Source organism: Arachis duranensis, chromosome 3, assembly GCF_000817695.3.
Source record: "Arachis duranensis cultivar V14167 chromosome 3, aradu.V14167.gnm2.J7QH, whole genome shotgun sequence".
NCBI lineage: Eukaryota > Viridiplantae > Streptophyta > Magnoliopsida > Fabales > Fabaceae > Arachis > Arachis duranensis.
In genome coordinates this window covers 11766775-11790926 of record NC_029774.3, presented here as the reverse complement: position 1 = coordinate 11790926, position 24152 = coordinate 11766775, and positions in this window count along the sequence as shown.

Below are 24152 nucleotides of genomic sequence, written 5' to 3'. Positions count from 1 at the left end.
GAGGTAACTGCTTGTCACTTTATTATAACAATTAATGTTCTTACTTATTTTTTGTTATTGAGGGTGTTTTACTGTTTATAGATTTAATTGTGGATTAAGTGGTTGTTTGTTTTCAATTATGGTGATGTGGGGTTGAAGTTAGGGATAATGTTTAGTTGGATGAAACATAAAAAATAATAAATTGCTGAGTAGTGGCGGGCCAGATGGGGACTACGAAAACAATACATGCACTGTTTATTTTATTTGTTTAATTAATAAATATAAAATTGTGAAAGTAAAAAGCAGATTTCACTTTTGATATAGGATCTCTCCCTTTCAAAGGAATTAAAGCAATTCCATTTTTTTTTAAACTGATCTAATCTCACCATACACCATAGTCATTTGTCACCAACACGACATTTTAGCTTTTGCTAAATAATAATATCAGAAACTCTAGGAGTTAGCCATTTTTAATAATTTTAATTATTATTTATTCAATATAAATATCAAATTATTTTTAAAAAATAAATTTTATTACTTTATATATAAATTTTAATAAATATAAATATAAATTATGTATTATTATGAGTATTTTTAGTTAATTTTTTTAATTACCGAAAATTTTTGACATAATTAATATTGCCGTTTATTTAGATTTTTATCTTCCAAATTGATGATAAATGTTAACATATAAAAACAAAGTATGACGAGAAATAGAAATTGGGGGAAGATTGAGTTGAATTAGAGTCAAAGTCTGATAAGTCATCTGTGTTCTGCGGGGTTTGCGTGCAGCTAAACTTCAATTCTTCGTTGGCTTTGTTGTAGTTGGAAATGGACCCAATCTCGGTTTTCTACTATTCAACTTGGAAAGGTTCTTGTCGGTTTCGCATTTACGGCCTCTGCTTCCCTCATTTTTTCTTCCCAAACTTCAGTACTTCTTCTTCTCTTCCCTCACATGTCACTTTGGATCGGTTTAAAAAAGATTCCTGTTTGCCCAATTTTTTATTTCTTCAATTTATTTTTCTCCCTTTGTAAGTATCTTCTGTCTAGTTAAAAATAAGTATATGCGGTTTCTTTTATAATACACAAAAACTATTAACAGCAACCGCCAACAATATATATATCCTATAATATGAGAAAGTATCAACAAAACTACAAGAAGAACAGTATATTATTATGTTATAAAACTACTTTTTAATTGTCTCATTTATTAAAATAATTGTTACGAACACATTCGGCAATACCTTATTGGAAAGAAAATTGTTTAGTGAACTATTAAAGTGGTAAGTAAAGGGCTAAAGGCATACTATAATTTTACAAAGAACTCAAATTTTATTCATAAAAGAGAATACTAATTTAGAGGATATACTATTAAAAATTGGACTACTTTACCCTCATGTCAAAATAAAATAAAATAAAGAGTGTGAGCAGTTTTCTTCATAGCTAAGGTAGGTTTGCACGTACATGTCCAATCCAAAGGAAAGGTAGCAATGAACATTCTGTTGCTTCTCTATGTGCCTTCATGTCTTTCTACTTTCTTTCTCCCTTTCCCTTAGCTTGTTTGTTGCAATGCGTTACTACTTATTAGGAAATTGTATTTGAATTACTAAGATATTCCAAATCGGGCATGGTGACCTTTCGAGCCCAGTGAAAATGGAACTATCCTGACACATGCAATATATGCCATGTGATATTGCGGCATTCACTCTGTGGCTACCAATATATACATAAAGCTTTTTTCTAAAAAAAAAAAACTTTTCTTAACAAACAATTTAGGAAATAAAATAATAAATAAATAAAAATTAAAGAAAAAAATAGAAAAAAAGAAAATAATGATTATTGGTTCAAAAATTTAATTATCAATATTTTCTCACATATAACACACACGTGTGTCTGGGCATGTGCGTATATGTCCCTGTGCGTGTGCTTTTTTTTTTTAATTATTTTTTTCAGTATTCACTTGTAAGTTGTAAATACTCCCAAGAAAGTTACTCACATTTCACCTCTTTTGCTAAGAATCTGTCTATTTCAAGTTTTTCAACTTGAGACGGGTTGAACTAATACAAAAATAAGGATGTTCGATAGATATCGCAAATTATCCTCTCACAATTTTTTTTTGTTGAAAGGGGTGAATTTCATTAAATAAGGCTGTGCCCAGTACATCGAATAAGGATGTTTTATAGATATAAAAAATTATCCTCTCACTGTTTGTTTTTTTGAAAAGGGTGGATTTCATTAAATATGGGTTGTACCCAATATATTCAAAAGGGCCCAATTTGTAACATCCGTTAGAGCCTCTTTTAACCATATCTTGTTTGGTTGGGTTAGTGGCTTAATTTGGCTAAACTATAAAAATCATAGAGTATCCTCCCACTAGTTATTCTTATAAAATACAAACTTTATATAATGACTAAATAATATAATAAAATAGATTTATATTTATAATAAAAATACAAATAAAACTTAAATTAATGACTATTTAATTTTCTGAGTTCATGTTTGATTATAAGAGAAATTAATTATTCTTTTACAAATAATTTGATTATTTTATTATAAAAAATTTTATTATTTAATAATTAATTATTCAATTTCTTTAAAAATGTAAAAAACGGCTATAAATATATAATGTTTGTAAGAGATTTTTAACAAACAAATTAACAAAAAGTTAGTTTGACCTTATCATATCTAAACCTTGTAAATTATAATTTGTGTTCGGTAGCTCGTAGTTTGAAAGGGTCGGATACGGAGTTTACCGGGATAGAGAGATTGCGGGGACTGGTCCGGGATGGATTTTGGTATAGGAGCTCCTCCGGGTCACCGAGTTGAGAAAGTGGTGGGGCCACCTGAAAGGACTTTAACGCTCAAGTCAGTGTCCGTACAAGAGGCGGCTATTAGGATTAGGTTAAGTGACGTACCTCTAAGGAAGGACTTATAGTCCGTACTCGAGTGAGCTCCTTGCGGCCAGGCCCACTTTTCTAAAAGTTTCTGCTAGCTGTCCAGGTTCCACGTGGATGGGAAAGGGACAGTAGATCCCCTCCTAGCTTGGATCGCGTGACTCGTCGGGTCAGCCGATCGGGCATGGACTTGGGTCGTTTTTGGGCCGGGCCGGGCCAGAACCATTTGCATAAAAAAATTTAAAATTTACTTTAAAAATTAAAAATTAATTTCAAATAAAAGTTAAAAAATAAAAATTGAACAATCATACATTCATACTATATATATGTCAAATTTGATATACATATGCCGTTGTTCTTATATTTGTGTGTTAATGATTTATGATTCTTGTTTGGAGAAAATCGGATGGACAAACATATTGGTGCAGTCATCCAATCCGGAAAGCAACTTTTATATGAGAATGCGAGGTTCATAAAATGTTCAATAGAGTTTTAGGTTACGAAACTCAAACAAACGTGTTACAAATTCATATTTACATTAAATTTCTTTAGATGCATGTGTATGCTGCTGAGATTGTATATGCAGCAATAAGTAAAATCGGGAAAACGATGTATGGCGTCCCATCGATCGTACCGATTTTGTTTGTTAAAGATTAGCCAACCATGTTGGCAGGGCAATTCCTCAACAATCCATATATAATGCAAGTGCCTAAAAAGCACATGCCACGTGGGGCACCTTTTTAGTTTCTTCTCCTCATGGCTCATATTTATAGGATATCAAAAATCGATCTACTCTGTTCTGAATTACTTAGTGCCTGTTGTCCCTATGAATAGCACCATTCAACTTCATATGTATAATAGCCCTCTTCTTGTTGATCCTTTCATTTATCAGCTCTTTGTTGGTCATTTGATTTGTAAAAGAATTATTAGAATTAATTAGTATCATTTATATTTATATAGTATATCTGTATATTAATTGTAAAATTCTATACTTTTATTATTTTGATTCTTCTAACAGTTATATATATCCCTTCTACATTGTACTTTTAATACAACTCTGAATTATACACAATCCTTTTTTCCAATTTAGCCTCTTGTTTCTAACATGGTATCAAGAGCATATATTTTTTTTTAGAAATTCGTCCATAGGCCTTTTGTTTTTTCTATTCCAATAGTATTCTTTGTCCTTGATTTTCGTTTCTTTCTGACGCTTTGGTTCATCACCACCCACACCATCGTCTTCGTCTCATCGTCACGAGTTCAATGAGTTCCAAAACGTTGCCGGAAGAATCCTCACGCGCCGCCACGCGCCGTTGGAAGTCCCTGCCGTCACCAGCTTCTTCTCCTCTCCAGATTCATTTCACGCCGTCAGATTGGGCACTTGATCAACGGCCCAGACGCTCCCACGTGTCGCTCCTCCACTTGTCCACTCGCAACCGCATCTGCTCCGACCCGCTAGACCCACGCATAGACCCGATCCGATTCGTTAGTTGATCCGTCCGTCCTGTCAGTGCTGACGTAGTTCCTTCCTCAATTTAGGCGTTGCCACGTGGCACCCATTTGCTAACGTGGTAGACACTGGGACCCTTTCTAAGGTTTTTTGGTGAGATCATTTCGATTCTACATTTTCTATTTCACAATTGCATTTTTCTCTCCTCTCTTTGATCTCTATGTCTACTATTATCGAAACATCAGATGTTTTTGCTGTCGCAGACAGAAAGGATAAATTCTGTCGAAATTGTAACTGCTCCAGGCACCTCTTCTCCAATTGTTCTTCTGTTGAATGTCGCACATGCCACCAAAAAGGTCACATTAGCTACCATTATTCACAGCTGTTCTGCCATTATTGCAAGCTTTCGGGACATTTAATTACTGCCTGTCCTAGTCGCCCACCACGTCCTGATCAACTCAAGTATCATTCTCGTCCCAACTTCTTTAAGAATGTGTTTGCTTCTGCTGTTGATGCTACTACTGAATCTACCTCTGCTCCTCTCAACCCGTCTCCTATCTCTCTATCTGATATTGCGTCTCTTCTTCAGCATTTTCTTTCTCTTTCTGGTAATACCCCTGCTGTTTTTTTTACTCCTCCAGGTAATTCTAAATGGTACTTTGACTCGGGTTGTTTTAATCACATGTCTCCGCTGTGTAATCTCTTCTCATCTTTGTTTACCACTACAATACACCTTCTGTCAATACTGCTAATGGTTCCCTCTTGCACGGATTGATAAACCACTATTTTATGGTTTATATTGTATTTAATTGAGTGGTTTTATCAAGCTTTTCACCCACTTATTCATATGATTTGCATGATTTTACAATTCCTTCCTAGTTTAATTCTATGATTGAAAACATGCTTCTTTAGTCTTAATTTAGCTAATCTTAATCCTCTCTTATTACCATTCGATGCCTTGATCTGTGCGTTAAGTGTTTTAGGCTTCATAGGGTAGGAATGGCTTAGAGAATGAAGAGGAAGCATGCAAAAATGGAAGGAATACAAGGAATTGAGGAGACGACCAGCGAGAAGTCACGCGGTCGCATGGCTCACGCGACTGCGCGAAATGGAAGAAATCAGAGTGACGCGTTCGCGTGCCTGACGCGACCGTGCGAATTGGAAGCTGCACGAATGACGCGAAAGCGTGGACGACGCGCACGTGTGGTACGAGAAATGCTAAGTGACGCGAACGCGTGGACGGCGTGGACGCGTGACGTGCGCAATCTGCAGAATTATAAAAGTCGCTGGCAGAGATTCTGGGCCGCATTTCAACCAAGTTTTCGGCCCAGAAACACAGATTAAAGTCAGGAAACATGCAGAGATTCAAGATGCTTTCATAATTTACTTTTCATAGTTTTAGATGTAGTTTTTAGTGAGAGAGGCTCTCTCCTCTCTCTTAGGATTATGATTAGGATTAAAATTTAATTTAGAATTAGGATTTTTAGAAATTAGGATTTATCTCATCTTCATATCAGGTTCAATATTCCTTTATTTTGACTTCTCTTCTACTTTGAGATACTTTAATGCTTTTACTTGTATTTGATTTATGTTGCCCAATTGGCTTATGAACTTTTCCATGTTAGATTTTGCTGCTTTGAATGAATGTTACTTGAGGTATTCCAGGTATTTATGATTTCAATTTAGCTTTCCACATTATTGGCTTTAATTGATTAACTGGAAGCTCTTGAGTTATCAACTATTCATGATTGATTGTTATGTCGGCTAATTAACTGGAATTTCACTAACTCTAGTCTTTCCTTAGGATTTGGCTAGGACTTGGAAAATCTAACCAATTGGTTCACTTGACTTTCCCTTGCTTACGCAAAGGTTAACTAAGTGGGATTAACTTCCATTCTCATAGGAGTAACTAGGATAGGACTTCCGAATTTTCATATCTTGCTAAGAGTTTATTTTATAATTAATTATTTATTTTATTTGTCATTTAATTTACTTGTTCCTCACTTTCAAAACCCCAATTTACAAAACCCATAACCAATAATAAGAACATACCTCCCTGCAATTCCTTGAGAAGACGACCCGAGGTTTGAATACTCGATTATCAATTTTAAAAGAGTTTGTTACTTGTGACAACCAAAACGTTTGTAAGAAAGGTTGATTGATTGGTTTAGTAACTATACTTACAACGAGAGTTTACTATAACTTCTAAACCATCAATCTTCAGTTCTTCAAAATGGCGCCGTTGCCGGGGACTTGCAAACGCGTGCCTTATTATTGGTTATTGTAAATATTTTTCTTTTACTTGTTTATTTGTTCCTTCTCTTCCCTCTTATTTCTGATAGCTACTATGAATTCTCACCCCCTCTCGCTTTGAGTTTGGTTCTAATTTTGTTGCAAGGAATGGAAGCTATAACAGAACTATGCATCAAGGTCTAAACAATCAAAGATGGATGGAGCCACAAGGATCTGATCACCCCTTTAGGCAACAACATCATCCTAGATATCATGGACAGAGACCATTCTACAATGCATACCAAGCTGATAAATATGGTGGACCGCCTTGTAACTACCAACAAGCCCCACCCTGTGCTCAGAGACCATCCTTTCAACGCAACCTCAATCCACTATACTCACAAGCTCTTGTTCACTATTCGCCACCATATGATCCTTATCCACCCCAACACCAATCCAACTATTCCCCAGAACCACCACCTCAATATACACCATCTCCATATCCTTATCAAGAGGAACCACTTCCGTGTTATGAACCTTTTCTCCTAACAAATGAACCCTCTTATCCACCCCAAACCTCCGTGGAAAGCAAACTTGCCTCTATCATTAGTCTCACCTCTACTCTTCAAGCACTTATATCCCGCATGGGCCAACCCTCTACACCTAATATTCAACCCTTAAGCTCCACTGCACTTCCATCTCAACCATAATGATCCACCCATCCCATCACCACCATCCATGGAAGAGCACCAACATCCATCAACCCAAGAGCAACATGATCCCAATGATACAATTGACATGGAACAAGAGAGAAAGGATCATCTTCGCGAATCTATACTTCATAAGGAGCTAGAAGAGGCACTAAAGGTAAAGGTAGTAGAGACCTTTGCAGATGAATGAGTAGTTGAAGGGAGTTATCATAGAAAAGAAGCCATCAAGGAGGATTTTGTACTTGAAGGTGAAGAAATAGTTGAACAGGAAATCATCAAGGATGAATATGATTTCATACTTAAATACCTGGATCAAGCAAGAAATCGATTATCTTCCAGACGTTCAGACACTCAACAGACTCCCATGGCTTCATATGGAGAATCTAATGAAGAACGTAGTGCGAAGAAGACATTAGAAACTCCAGTAGACAGCATAGAGCATAACTTCGTACTAGAACAAATAGAGGACGCTGTCATTGTAGAAGAAGAAGTGTTGGTTGAAGATTTAGGAGATGATGAACCTCCACGGGATTACAGAGCCATGGAAGACCCCATCAAGGATGTTACAATTGACGCTAAAGAGGATGTTGTACAGCCTCCAATGCAGATATCTTATAAAGAACTGGACGGAATCACCCAAGACGCATATTTCCTTGATGATGATAGTCACCAGTCAGGTCCTCTGAGTGATGAACTTGCATCCGCAAGTGAATTCTTTGAGACAGAAGAATCTTCCCCAAGTGAATATGAAGATAATGCAGAGGTCGACTTTTCTCAACCTCCTAATTATGACTCAAGTGATGAGGAAGATATGGAAGACTTTGACCAGGACATGGCTGGAATGGAAAAGGTTTGCAAAGAAGTGGAGGAATTCACTGAAGAACACAAGGGAGTAGAGCTTGCAGAACCACTAAAAACACCGATCTCAAGGCCACTACCAACCAACACAGACTTCAAGTGGGTAAAATCCTTGACTCTTATCTTTATTTTTCCACTTGAATATGGTTTACTTGAAACAGATGGCCAGCTTAGAGTTCTCAGCGGCTTTAAGAGTAAAAGGGAAATGACTCGCACTCAGAGATGGTATGCAAGATTCAATGAGGTTTCACACTTCAATTTGAGGTGCAAGGATTGGTATCAAGCTCAATTGAAAGGATCTCGAAAGTTGTTTGGTCACTGCAGTGAGAATTCAAATTACTTGTCACCCGACTGGAAAAATGTAGATCAAGATAAAAATGGGTGTAAAAGTAGAGTTTGGGATCCTGGAATCTATCCCGACATTCAACACTTTGGGAGCCTTGAAGCCTTTTTGAACTCACGTAAGGGCTTTGCTTACCTTGTTTGGGACCTTGGAGGCTGTTGGAATTTCAAACATTGGTGGAGATTCCTGGATCAGTACAAGCATAAGCCATCATGACAGGAAGCTCATCAAATATCCAACTTAAGGACTTTAACTAAAAGTGCAAGGTGGGAGACAACCCACCATGGTATGATCGTTCTTTCTCCATTCTACTTTATTTTTGAATTTTGTTTGAACCTTGAATTTTCACATGACATTCATTGCATTTCGCATTCTGCATACTGCATAAAATAAAATCGCACCCAACGCGATAGCGTCGCCGACGCGTCCGCGTCATAGGTGCGTTGGGAAGAAAACAAATTGAACAGAGAGTCACGCGAGAGCGTGGCTGGAGGCGTGCCTTTGGCACAAATTGATCAAGGCGACCGCGTAATATGGGAAAAATGTCTTCCACGCATCCGCATCACCCATGCGAACGCGTGCCTCAAATTCGACGTAAAAAAGTGTGTATGGCCGAAAGTTGCACTAGAATTGGGCTGGACTCGTGCTAGCAGCACAAGCCCTGCCATGCGAACGGGTGCCCCACGCGTCCGCGTCAATCCCCATAATATGGCCTATCACGCGATCGCCTCACCCAAAATCTTGGCAAAATGAGTTTCAAACAGAAAGTTGCGCGAGCGCGCGGCTGCCCTTGCGCTAGTAGCACAAACTCACTCACGCGACCGCGTGCCCCACGCGGCCGCGTCACTTGACAATAGCGCCAACCGCACGAACGCGTCACTCACGCGTTCGCGTCGCCCGCGCCGCACAGCTTATCCAGATCTGCCAAGATATCTTCTCTTTTCTTCCCCAAATCTAAATCTTTTCTTTCCCTTCTTATTTCTTTCTTCCTTCCTTTCTTTTTCTTTCTTTTTTTTTCTTTTAATTGGTGTTGGAAATTTATTTGGGTCATTATTTCCCATATTTTGCTTATGGATTATTTGGAATTTGTTTAAACAATTATATATTATTATAAGGGTGCTTGCATGTTCTAATTAATATTTTCCATACCTTATTTACTATGCATGCTTTGTGTTTGTGAAAATGCCCATATGGCATTTTGTACTATTTTTAGATTTCTTTTAAATCTACTACTCTAAATGCCTGTTTTTCACATAACCCCTTCTCTATTTTATTATTTAAATATAATTGTTTTTACAAACATATTATTAATTTGAGAGACTTGGTAATCTAATTTGGACATTGAATGCTTGACCTATGCTACTCATGCCCTTTGCCGGCATGCCAATAAACACCTTGCATTAAATTTTCCTCACATGCACTTGCTATATTTCTATTGTTGATTTGCCACATGTAGTCATGACCATGTGTTCACATCATTATCCATACCTGTGCATTGATTACCACCTGTCCTATTCTTTTCCTTGCTATAACCCTTGAATGCTAATGTCTTTCCTCGTTTTCTTTCAGGATGGCCACCAAGAAAGGTAAAGAGAAAGCTACTCCTATACCACTGGCAAGGAAAGGAACAAAAGAGTACTAGCTGAGGAACCACAACCCCCGCCACTTGCACATCTTTGCATGCACCGAGGACGGTGCAATCTTTAAGTGTGTGAAGGTCGATACCGATCTCCACGGGTTAGTTAGTCCCTTCTCAATACCAATTTTTGTTTTTCATTGTTGCATTTGCATGTTTGATTGTATGTTTTTTTTTGTGCATATTTTACCACTTGGTTAAAGTAATATTTTCTTTTTCAAGAAATTTTTATAGTATTTCACTAATTTGAATAAAACTTTTTGAAAAACTTGTTTGAAGAAATCTTATTTTGGAACATGGTTTAAAGCTCGAATACACAAAACCAGCGAGATTTTGAGCCTATTTGATTGGTTGCATTTTATCAACCAATATTTTATTTTTGGTGTGTGTTTTTCTCTCTAAAATTGTGATCTTTGTCTTGCTTAATTCTATATTTCCATTGTTTGATGTATGCATGCACTGATATGATTGAGGCCTTTGTTTCACTAAGCTTACATACCCATATGGCCTTACCCTTTTCATTATCCTTTGCAAACCAATTTGAGACTAATATACCCATTTGTTCTTTACTTTAGCACATTATTAACTCTAAGCGGAAAACAATAATATCCTTAATTTGAATCCTTGGTTAGTTTAGACTAGTAAAAGTGCTCATGATTTAAGTGTGGAGAAGTTGGGTCTGAAAATATTTGGTTTGAATAATTGGGTGTTGTATATTTTAGTGAAAATGTGCAAAATAATAGTTGAGCACATATTATTGCATTCAATACTTGAATCATATGCATTAAAAAAAAGTGAAAAAGAAAAAGAAAAGAGCAAATAATTAAAAGGGGACAAAATGCCCCAAAGTAAGTGTTGGTATCAATGCATATGTTCTGAACTCAAATTTTGGAATGCATAAATATGTAGTAAACACAGTTAATGGGAAGTTAGATTTTGTATTTTAATTAAATGGATTGTCTTAAGTTAGGTGGAAAGTTTATGTTAATTAAGGATTTAGATTTTAGTCCACTTGGCCAAATACAATCCTACCTTGACCCTAACCCCATTACAACCCTTAAAAGACATCTTGATTTGTGTATTGGTGCATTAAATTTTTGTTGATTGTTAGATGAAGAGCAAGCTATAGAAAGCAAGATTAGTAGAGAATTGAGAGAATTGACCCTAGACACTTGAGAGTTAGAGTGATATACACTACCAGTAAGGGTTCAGCGCTCAATTTTATGTTCCCTGCTTTCATGTGCTATCTTCTTCTTGCAAGTTATTCATATTGTATTTTGTGATTTGAATTAGGGAAATCCAGTTCATTTTTGTTCTTGAAAGATTTATTTACTTTTTCACCAAGTAGGTAGAATCATCTTTGTATGTAGTTGCATTCACATTCATAGGTTGCATTGCATGAGTCTTGCCTTTCCCTACTCATTTATTTTCCTTAAGCTTAGCATGAGGACATGCTAATGATTAAGTGTGGGCCTTCTGTCAATACTGCTAATGGTTCCCTCTTGCACGGATTGATAAACCACTATTTTATGGTTTATATTGTATTTAATTGAGTGGTTTTATCAAGCTTTTCACCCACTTATTCATATGATTTGCATGATTTTACAATTCCTTCCTAATTTAGTTCTATGATTGAAAACATGCTTCTTTGGTCTTAATTTAGCTAATCTTAATCCCCTCTTATTACCATTCGATGACTTGATCTGTGCGTTAAGTGTTTCAGGCTTCATAGGGCAGGAATGGCTTAGAGAATGAAGAGGAAGCATGCAAAAATGGAAGGAATACAAGGAATTGAGGAGACGACCAGCGAGAAGTCACGTGGTCGCATGGCTCACGCGACCGCGCGAAATGGAAGAAATCAGAGTGACGCGTTCGCGTGCCTGACGCAACCGCGCGGATTGGAAGTTGCACGAACGACGTGAAAGCGTGGACGACGCGCACGCGTGGTACGAGAAATGCTAAGTGACGTGAACGCATGGACGACGCGGACGCGTGACTTGCGCGATCTGCAGAATTACAAAAGTCGCTGGCAGAGATTCTGGGCCGCATTTTAACCCAGTTTTTGGCCCAGAAACACAGATTAAAGTCAAAGAACATGCAGAGATTCAAGATGCTTTCATAATTCACTTTTCATAGTTTTAGATGTAGTTTTTAGTGAGAGAGGCTCTCTCCTCTCTCTTAGGATTAGGATTAGGATTAGAATTTAATTTAGGATTAGGATTTTTAGAAATTAGGATTTATCTCATCTTCATATCAGGTTCAATATTTCTTTATTTTGACTTCTCTTCTACTTTGAGATACTTTAATGCTTTTACTTGTATTTGATTTATGTTGCCCAATTGGCTTATGAACTTTTCCATGTTAGATTTTACTGCTTTGAGTGAATATTACTTGAGGTATTCCAGATATTTATGATTTCAATTTAGCTTTCCACATTATTGGCTTTAATTGATTAATTGGAAGCTCTTGAGTTATCAACTATTCATGATTGATTGTTATGTCGGCTAATTAACTGAAATTTCACTAACTCTAGTATTTCCTTAGGATTTGGCTAGGACTTGGAAAATCTAACCAATTGGTTCACTTGACTTTCCCTTGCTCCGCAAAGGTTAACTAAGTGGGATTAACTTCCATTCTCATAGGAGTAACTGGCATAGGACTTCCGAATTTTCATATCTTGCCAAGAGTTTATTTTATAATTAATTATTTATTTTATTTGTCATTTAATTTACTTGTTCCTCACTTTCAAAATCCCAATTTACAAAACCCATAACCAATAATAAGAACATACCTCCCTGCGATTCCTTGAGAAGACGACCCGAGGTTTGAATACTCGGTTATCAATTTTAAAATGGTTTGTTACTTGTGACAACCAAAACGTTTGTAAGAAAGGTTGATTGCTTGGTTTAGTAACTATACTTACAACGAGAGTTTATTATAACTTCTAAACCATCAATCTTCAGTTCTTTAGCGACACACAAGGATTCTATCTCGCAGTCAACTCTTAATCTCCCAGATACTTATTATATTCCCAAATTGAACTTTAATCTTATTTATGTTGGTCAACTTGTTGATCTGGGTTTTGATGTCACCTTTTCTATTTCTGGTTCTACAAGATCGTCGAACGGGACAAATCATTGGGACTGGACGTAAGGTCATAAGGTTGTTTGAACTCGAGAATCTTCATATTCCTCCTGTGCCAAATCTCTGTGCTGCTTTTTCACCATCTACCCTTTACTTATGGCATCAACGTCTTGCCCACAGCTCCTTAGAAAAATTGCGTTCTCTTGTGTCTCAGGTGTTTTAGGTCAGGTTCCTAATGAGTCTTTTGATTGCATTTTTTGTCAAACTGCCAAACAACCTGCTTTATATTTTCACAATAATTCCTCTCTTGCTTGCTCACCTTTTGATTTTATCCACTCTGATGTTTAGGGCCTCGCTCCCACCGCTTCTATGGGAGGAGCTTGATATTTTGTCATTTTCATTGATGATTATTCACGCTTTACTTGGGTTTATTTGATGGCTAATTGCCATGAGTTATCTCAGATTTATATTAACTGTTCCACTATGATTAAAACTCAATTTTCCAAGGTCATTAAGGTTTTTCGATGCGATAATGCTATGAAATACCGTGATTCCAAACTTTTAATCTTTCTTGCAGAACAGGGTTCTTTGTCTGAGTTTTCTTGTCCTGGTACATCTCAACAAAATGGCCGAGCTGACCGCAAACACCGTCATATTCTTGACTCTATTCGTGCAATGCTTCTTTCTTCTTTGTGTCCTGAGCATACTTGGGGTGAAACTGTTCTTACTGTTGTTCATGTTATCAATAGACTTCCTTCTTTTGTTCTTGGTAACGCTATTCCCTTTGAGTGTCTTTATCATACCTCTCCAGATTACAGTTCTCTTTGAGTTTTTAGTTGTGTCTGTTTCGTTCTTCTTCAGCCTCATGAACATAGTAAACTTGAACCTCGAGCTCGCATGTGTTGTTTTCTTGGTTATGGCACTGAACACAAGGGTTATCGTTGTTGGGATCCTCTCTCTAAACGTATTCGTATATCTCGACATGTTGGCTTCTGGGAGATGTTTTCTCGATTTTTCTCCTTTGAGTCCATTCTTCCTACTCAGTCACCTTTCTTCACTAACCCAAATATTGACCTTTTTTCAAGTGATGATTCTATAGGTTCTGTCTCGAGTCACTCTCTACAGCCTCATGCTCTTCCTCTTTCACCATCTCCCAATGATTCCAAACCGGGCAATGATCCTACTCCTACCGTCATGCCTCCTCCTTCCGCTCGTTCTTCTAGGATAAGAAATCCACCTCCTCATCTTCTTGATTATCATTGCTTTTCTACTATTCTTCATCAACATGAACCTAAGTCATTCAGAGAAGCCTCCACAAATTCAAATTGGCCACAAGCAATGCAAGAAGAAATACAGGCACTTGAAAAAGCACACACTTGGGATTTGGTTGATCCTCCTTCTAATCAGGAAGTTGTGGACAGTAGATGAGTATACAAGATCAAGACTTGCTCTGATGGCTCTATTGACCATTATAAGGCACGTTTAGTTGCTCAAGATTGTACGCAAGAGTATGGTATTGACTATGAAGAGACTTTTGCTCCTGTTGCTCATCTCACATCTGTTCGAGCTCTTCTTGCCATTGCTACAGTAAAAAAAAATGGTCTCTCAGTCAGATAGACGTGAAGAATGCATTTCTTAATGGAGATTTGAAAAAGAAGGTCTATATGAAACTACCTTCAGGTTATCCTTGTCCTTCTAGCAAAGTTTATCTCCTTTGCAAGGCACTTTATGGTCTTAAGCAAGCTCCTCGTGAATGGTTTGACAAGTTCAGCACAACTATCTGCAATCTTGGTTTCACTTGCAGCCCTCATGAGAATGCACTTTTTATTCATAAAAGTGAACGTGGAGTTATTCTTCTGCTTTTGTATGTTGATGACATGATCATTACTGAAGATGATGTTGATATTATCTCTAATCTCAAAGCCTCCCTTCACCGGTGTAAATCCCGTTAAATTAGTAGATAATTAGTCAATAAATTAGTTTTTAATAAAGAAGATTATAAATGCAAATATAATATTAAATTAGGATAGAGCTCATCGAAACGAGAATTTTGACACCAATTTCGAAGAAAACGCTCCAAGATTAGACCGGACAGAACGAACCGGTTGACCAGGTCCAAACCAAACCGTGGGCCCAACCGGGCCAGCCTTTTAAAATGAACCCACATCCTCTTCTTCTTCATTTTCAGCAAAATGCTGACGGCTGCGTACAGGGAGAAGAAAAAGGGTCTGAACCCTCATTCCACATTCAAGTGTCGTAACTTTTCGATTCGGGCTCCGATTGCTGCACCATTTGCGGTCACGCGACCACCTTGTCGAGCTCTACGTTTCTACCGGAACAATTTCATAGGTAACTCATTTTTTTGTTCTCAGCCTCTTCTTCCCCAATTTTTGGGAATTTGAGTGGAGGTATTGAATTTCTTTGTTCTTTGATGTTTTAGGATCCAATTAGCTTGAGAAAAACGTTCACTCTTGCTTATATGAAACTTTGGTAAGGTGATGATACCATAATTCTATTTTAATTTCATTCAATTTGAGTATTAAATTGGGTATATATGTGTTATAAATGTGTATTAGGTAGAGAATAAATAATTAGAGCTTGAAATTGGGAATACTGGAACTTGGAGGAAGCTGTGTAGTTGAGATTTTAGGGCTGTGTTTGATTTTAATTAAATTATCTTGATTGTTACGTGGGAATCGGCCAAGATATGGCTTAGGTTTCTTGCATTTAATATGTAAGGTTCTGTGAAAACTTAGGCTAGATGACTATAGCATAAGCTGAAATGCAGGTGTATATTTAATGTTTAGTAATTTAATTGATGAACATGCTTGGTTTGGTTTGGTAATTTGATTATGAGGTAGAGTTTTTTACTAAATGGATTTTTGAAGGAATATATGGTTGATTTATTGATTATATAATTATAAGTAATTTGTAGGAAAGTACGATGGATTTGTTGGGATATAGAATTGTGTAATATCATTGATTGGTGATTAATGAAATGATATAGAGCTTGTTTAGTATTATTGTTGGCATTTGGAGTTGGTGTTGATAGGTTTGGAAATGAATGGAATGGAAATCTTGAATGAAAAATGAGGTTTTGAAGAATTTGTTAAAGTTGGTTTTTGGCCAAATTTCGACGGGTTATAACTTGGCTTCCAGATTCCCAAATTGTTTCCAACTTATTTTAAATGAAAATTAGGTTTGTGAAGTTTATGCCGTTCGAAGAACGGAAGAAAAATAATTTAAAACGGTTAAGTTATGCCCGTCGAAAGTTAGGATGTAGGATATGTAATGTTGCAGCTGAATGTTATGCATTTGCAACTCTTTGGTTGATCTGCTCTTTTTTTAGAAAACCGTTCGTCCACGTGTGCGCGTGGGTTGGATTTTTGGTTGCGAACGCGAGTAGCCTTATGCGTACACGTGATATGAGGTACCCACCTACGCGTACACGTGACGAGAAAACACGCGCGCGAGCTGCTTTTGTACATTCCCACGCGTACGCGTGAACCCTGTTCCAGCAAACATAATTTTTGAGTTTTAAAACCTTATTTCAAATCTCTAAACCTCTATTTTCATTCCTTTAGTCATAAATAGTCGTGTTAAGCCTGACAGTCAGATGAAGCTAGGAAATGGGGATAACTTGGAGGTGAAGTAAAGCCAAAAAAAATGATGAATTGATTATGAAATGTTACGTATGATTATGAATGATTCTTGGCTTGATAATTAAATGAATGATCATATATGATACTTGGCTTGAATGATTAAATGATCTGAGATACGAGATTCCCTGGATAAAGTATCGTGGCTTGCCACCACGTGTACTAGGTTGAAAACTCGATACTCTGTTGACCCTACGACATAAGGGTGACCGGGCACTATAAATTACCGAAAATGTTACCCCCATTGAGCAATATTGATTATTTGACAAAAAGCTATGCATAGACTCTTGGGGATGCACGTCGAGGGACAGTCTAAGGTTTTTGGACTTATCGGGTTGGCTGGATAATCGACAGATGAGCCTCATTAGCCATAGAACAGGCATGCATCATATGCATACTGCTTGAATTACTTGTTTGTGCATTAACTGGGTTTGCTTAAGTGTATTTTCCATGTTAAATGTATACTTGTTACCTGCAGTATTTGTAACCTTCTTGTTCTTGCCTTTATCTGTTTATTTGTATGTGAAATACTAACGAAGTTAGAGGTATGGAGGAATGGTAGTATTGAATTTATATTTAAGTTTAAGTTAAGGTAGGTTTAGATACTCTTAGAAAACCACCTTTTATTACTTCTGTTTAATACTTTAAGCTGTGTAATCTGAGTGTCGGCGTTCTAGGATTGCCTCTGGCATTCACAGGACCTTATCTCTTATGTGTGTGGCACCTTTACCATACTGAGAACCTCCGGTTCTCATTCTATACTATGTTGTTATTTTTCAGATGCAGGTTGAGAGGCGTTTCGTCAGGCGTCTGAGCTCCTGAAGCGAAGTGGTGACTGGGTTATTTTGTTGTTCAGTGATGTATATATATGTACTTAGCTTTCTCTCCGCATAACTTATTCTTTTTTATCCTCTTAGAGGTTTATGGAGAGACATGATTTTGTTTATGTACATTTAGTTGTGGATATACGTGTATGTGTGTGTGTGTAAATAATCTCTCCGCCTAGTCTTGACTTCGCGAGCTGAGTTAGAAGCTTGTTATTTTGTATCATTGGCTCTCTATTCCTACTTTTATCATCTCATGTTTGATAGTTATAGTTTTCTTCACACGCAAGTTATTCCGTTTCCGGAGCGTTGCGCTTTTTATTTCGCGATTTTTATTCCCTCCATTCTTCAAGGTTCCTAGCATATTATAATCCTTCTGCTATTATATTTACACATTTTATTTTAGAGGTCGTAATACCTCACCACCTCTATTTTACATCCTAGGTGTAAACTTCTGTGTGGTAGGGTATTACACACAGAATAATTAAACCTATCTTAAAAGGCTAAAAAGCAAACTATTATAGCTCATTTTTTTTGCTGAGGCCGAATATTGCGCTCTTGCTAATATTACCGAAGAGCTCTTATGGATCTTGAACATTTGTAGTTCCTTCATGCGTCCGATGATCGACACTCTTGTTTTGTTATCAAAGTGCGCTGCATATCGCTACCAATCTTGTTTATCATGAGTGCATTAATTATTTAGAGATTGATTGTCACTTTCTACAACAAAAAATTCCATATAAGATAATAAAATTACTTCGAGCCAATTCAATAATTACCAAGACATATTTATCAAGCCTCTTCTTAACTCAATCTTTCTATAACAACTTGTCCAAGCTAAAGATTCTTCACATATACCATCCTTTAATTTACAGTGAACCAACCATCTTTATTCGCTTAAAAAAATCAAATAACAAACAAGTCCACACAAGCAGCATTCTTTTTTTTCTATTCATTTCTTTTGTTATTTTTATCACATTTTATTTTATAATTATTTAGAAGATATATAATAGAAAACCAATTTTTTTAATCAAAATCAACCAAGTCAAATTTATATACACGCTTACGTTTTTGTTTTTATTCTCATTCTCGTTCTCTTTCTTATTCTTCTTCTTCTTCTCTCTCCTCCTCTTCCACCACGTCCTCCTTCTCCTCTAATCTTCTTCCTCTTCTTCCTTCTTCCTCTTTTTTCTCTTCCTCTTTCTTCACCATTTTTTTTTTCTTTTCTTATTTGATTTTTTCTCTTTCTTCTTTTTTCTCTTCTACCTCTTTCATTATCATCATTATCACCATCATCTTTATCATCATTTTTATTATCATAATCTTTTTTTTAGTTTAACATCACAATTAATTTAATAATAATAAAAATAACACATATTTTAGGTTAATGGCACAAAAAATTTGTTAAAAATAACACCAAAATTTTTAATAAATGACATAAAAAATTTAAAAAAAAATTACAAATCTAAAATCTTAACTCACCCAACTGATACAATACATTTAAATGTGTTTTGAAAAAAAATGAAATTTGTTATAGATGATAAAAAAATAATTCTTAATGATTCTTATGTATGAGTTTAATACCACTCAATTAGTTCAATAATAAGAAAAATTGGTTAAAAAATTGTGTCACAGTTAAAAAATTTTAGTGTCAAAATTAAGAAAACTTTACTTGTCTCAGTTAAAATATTTCAGTGCTATTTTTTTAATAAATTTTACATAATTCAAAACTCTCATTCCTCTTCCTCTTCTTCGTCATCATCGTCTTTTTCTTCTTCTTTTTTTCTTATTTCACATTCTTATAATTTTTCTTATTTCACCCTCTTAACAAGAACCTCCGTCACGGTTAAAAAATTTTGGTACTATTTATAATAAATTCTAGTTTCATCATCATCGTCTAGTTTCACATTCTCATAACGTTTCTTATTTTACTCTCAACAAGAACCACACAGTTAAGAAATTTTGGTGTCAAAATTAAAAAATTTCTTTTGTCATGATAAAAAAATTTCGATATTTTTTTGAATAAATTCATTACAATTCAAAACTCTCCATCATCATCATCATCATCATCATCATCATCATCATCATCATCATCATCATCATCATCATCATCATCATCATCATCATCATCATCATCATCATCATCATCATCATCATCATCATCATCATCATCATCATCATCATCATCATCATCATCATCATCATCATCATCATCATCATCATCATCATCATCATCATCATCATCATCATCTTGTTTCATATTTTCATAATGTTTTTTATTTCTCTCTTAACAAGAATCATACGGTTAAGAAATTTCAGTGCCCAAATTAAAAAAAAAAGTTGTGTCATAGTTAAAAAACTTTTGGTGCTATTTTTTTGGATAAATTATATATATATAATTTAAAACTCCTCATCCTTTCTTCGTCGTCATCTTTTTCTTATTTTTTTCTTCTTCATTTTCTTCTTCTTATTTTACCTACGAATAAATTTTTTTTACTCTCTTAACAAGAATAAAAATAAAAAAATCAAATAAAAAAATAAAGAAATAAAAATACTGCAACAACTAGAAAGAAGAGAAAAAAAATACATGAAAAAAAACACAAAAAAATACATCATTACATACACGTCATATAAATTATTTTTATTAAATTTGGACCAACTTCATTAAAATGTTGACGCAAACGTTTGAATATATAGTAAAACCATTTTTAAAATTATTGACTCATTATGTAAATATCATTCTGTTAGAATTTTTATATTTTAAAATATTTGATATACATAATGAGCTGTAGGTAAATTTTTTTTTGTATATATATTGTGACAAGAATCACACAATATATCAACGAGAAATAAAAACAATATCACCTCCTTGTGTTTTTGCCTAATCTTTGTTAAATATATATACTTAATAAATATAATAATAATATTAAAGAGACAAAATAAATCAGTTTAAACAATTTAAATTTATTTTATTTAATATTTTTATTATAAAATACATTAACTAAAATAGAAAATAATAAATTTAGACAGTTTTTATTAAAAATGTTTGTTTTTCGAAACTTTTCGTTATAAAAGGCGCGCAGCCCTGCCAGCCCATGCTATAGCATGCTACATTGCTTTTGCTTTATTATTATAGCTTTGCGAGTTTGCGTAACAGAGGATTAGAAGTAATGAGACAAATTAAAGAAGATTAAGATGTAAATTATTAAAGAAAAAAAAAAGGAGATAGCTTAGTAACGTGAAAATAAAATACAATTTGGTGAGGATGGGCCTATTTATAATGACTGTCAAACTCTAGATTTGACCAATACAAATAAAGGAGGAACCATTTTGTTGAGAATCTTAGACGGTAACTCATGATTATGTTCATTTTATAAGTACTTTAATAATACATAAATGGGTTGGATCTAGAGTAATTTTGTCTATTTTCTTTGATTATTTTGCGTTTTGAACTGGAGTTTGTAATTCTAAATTGAATCCACACTCTCAAATAATGACTACATCATTGATAGATAAAGAAGTAAGGCTAATTTTTTTTGTTATGGAAGTAGAAGTGGTGATATATTTTAATATTGTAATTTTTTGTATTTTTTAAAATTGTGAAAAATACACAAATTGGAGGGTCCAATTTTTGTACTTCAAATTTTTTAATTTTTTTAACACAAATCAGACGGTTCGATTTGTGTACCTCTCACAAATCGGATGGTCCGATTTGTGTACTTCTAGAAATCGGATAGTCCGATTTCTATACCTCTAACCCTAATAAATCAGATGATCTGATTTCTACTTCTCTAGTTAAACGATTCCACATTTGAGTATAACACCCTAGCAATCTACGTTTTAAAAAAACACTACTATCATTCCAATATTAAAAATAAAAAGTTCAAGAGGCAATGCACTACAAAACTTGGTCTAATAGTAGGGGTGTGCATGGGCCAGGTGAAACCGGATTTGATGTGACCCAGACCCGACCCGAAATATATATCAGACATATTTATTAGACCCGAACTCGACCCTAGACCCGATGAAACCTATACACTTTCGGGCTACGATTATACCGGGTAAAAATCGGGTGAAAACCGGGCCATTAACATTACATTACCTTGATAACTTCTTATAAATTAGCTTGTGAAAATATCCAAATTTTTAAGACTCCATCCATTATTTGACATGATAAAATTCACTTAGAAAAATATAACAAGAACCAACTCTTCTCTAAAATCAAAGCATAACTATAATTAATACTAATTTTGTCTAATAACACCAAATATTTAAATCAATACAAATAACACAATATTATGTATTAATTAGTTTAAAATCTTATGTATTTAAAACATAAAACATTAACTTATAGTCTTATAATAACTAATAACACAAAATATTAACTGTTCATACCCTGGCCCAATAATAAAGGCCCAGGACCAAAAGAAAGGCTTAGTCCAGAGAATTGAGCCTTACTACGCACCGACCTGGTGTCAAGAAGTCGGTGTTGACTACGACTTGTCCTAAAGAAGTCGGGCACGAGATTAGCTGGCAGATAAACACTCATTCAAATGAGTAACCGCCCCTAAAATCTCTCTAACCGCTTCGTTAAGCCATATCTTAACCTCCCCAAGATAATGGGACGATTAACACCCTAAAGATACGACACTACTCCAACGGTGGTTATTGGTTCACCACTATAAATACACTGACACCCCTCAGGTATCTCTAAGTCCAATACTCTCTAGACCTGCTCACACTCTTGCTAACTTAGGCATCGGAGTGTCTTTGCAGGTACCACCCCTCTCTCCTCACACAAACAAGTCGGACGGAGCCTCCCGAGTTGCAGATCCATTCGGAGCCCTCCTCCTTCATACATTTGGACCAGCCAACACCATCCACCCATTAATCTCTGGTTACCCACCGTAACATTGGCGCTGTTGCCGGGGACCCGAGAGATCATTCACCGATGGCGGACAGATCCCACGAAGAAGGTCATGTGGAGACAGACTCTGAACAAGAGAATCTGGACACAGGCAATAACGACGTGGACCGCGCCCTCCACCAGGAAATTGATAATCAGCACAGAGAAGGCACCTCCGGAGTAAAGAACCCGAAGGTAAACTCCTCAGAAGGGCGCGAGTCAGAAAAGGAAGGACCATCCCATGTAACTGAACTCATGGGATTAGTCCACAGCCACCTAGAACAGTTAGAACAAGAACGGGAGCGGCAAAAGGAAACTGAAAAGAGCCTAAAAGAGGAGATGGAACGACGAAAAGAGTTAGAAAGAAAACTCTTACAGTTTGAATCCTCCCTCAAAAGTCGCAACTCCCGTGACGAACAAGAAGAGCCGCCCTTAGATGAGAAAGAGTTGAGAGCCTACCCCGACACCCTATACGGATTAGGGGACACGCCATTAAAACCACTAGGATTTTTGCCCCTTCACACCAGTTTTGGAAAAGGGGAAAATCAAAGACTTTGAGTATAGACTTCATAGTCATTGATGTGGGGTCAGCATATAATGCTTTAATCAGTAGAGCTACCCTTAATCGGCTCGGAGCAGTGGTATCCACTCCCCACCTCTGCATGAAATTCCCGACCTCAGCGGGAATAGCCACGGTAAGGAGAGACCAAAAATTGGCGAGGAAATGCTACAATGAAAGCCTAAATCTGAGAGGAAGGGGCAGAGAAGTTCATACAATAGAGCTCGGTGGCGCAAGGGCCAGAGAAGAGCTGCGACCACAACCGGGTGGAAAAACCGAGGAGATACAGGTCGGTAAAAAGGAAGGGAAAAATACTCACATAGGAGCCAACCTGGGGGAAACCCTAAAACAAAAATTGACCAAGCTCCTAAGAGATAATTCCGACCTCTTCGCCTGGAAGGCCTCTGACATGCCGGGGATAGACCCGGAACTCATGTCCCACAAGCTCTCGGTTTATCCAGGATCCCGACCTGTACAACAAAGAAGACGCAAGCTCGGTCCAGAACGAGCCCTAATAGTAGAAGAGCAAGTACAGGCGCTCCTGGAAGCCGGCTTCATCAGAGAATTCAAGTACCCAACATGGCTAGCCAATGTAGTGCTAGTCAAAAAACAGAATGGCAAATGGAGAATGTGTGTCGACTATACCGACTTAAATAAGGCATGTCCCAAGGACCCTTATCCCCTACCAAGTATTGATACCCTAGTGGATTCCAGCTCGGGGTACCAATACTTATCATTCATGGACGCCTACTCGGGATATAATTAAATCCCGATATACGAGCCAGACCAGGAGAAAACATCATTCATCACACCCAGAGCTAATTTCTGCTATGTGGTCATGCCATTCGGATTGAAGAATGCAGGAGCCACATACCAAAGGTTGATGAATAAAGTGTTTTTCCCTCACCTGGGGACCCTAATGGAAGTATACGTCGATGACATGCTGGTAAAAACCAAGAAGGAAGTCGACCTCTTGACAGACCTCTCACAAGTCTTTGACACCATAAGGCTGCACGGG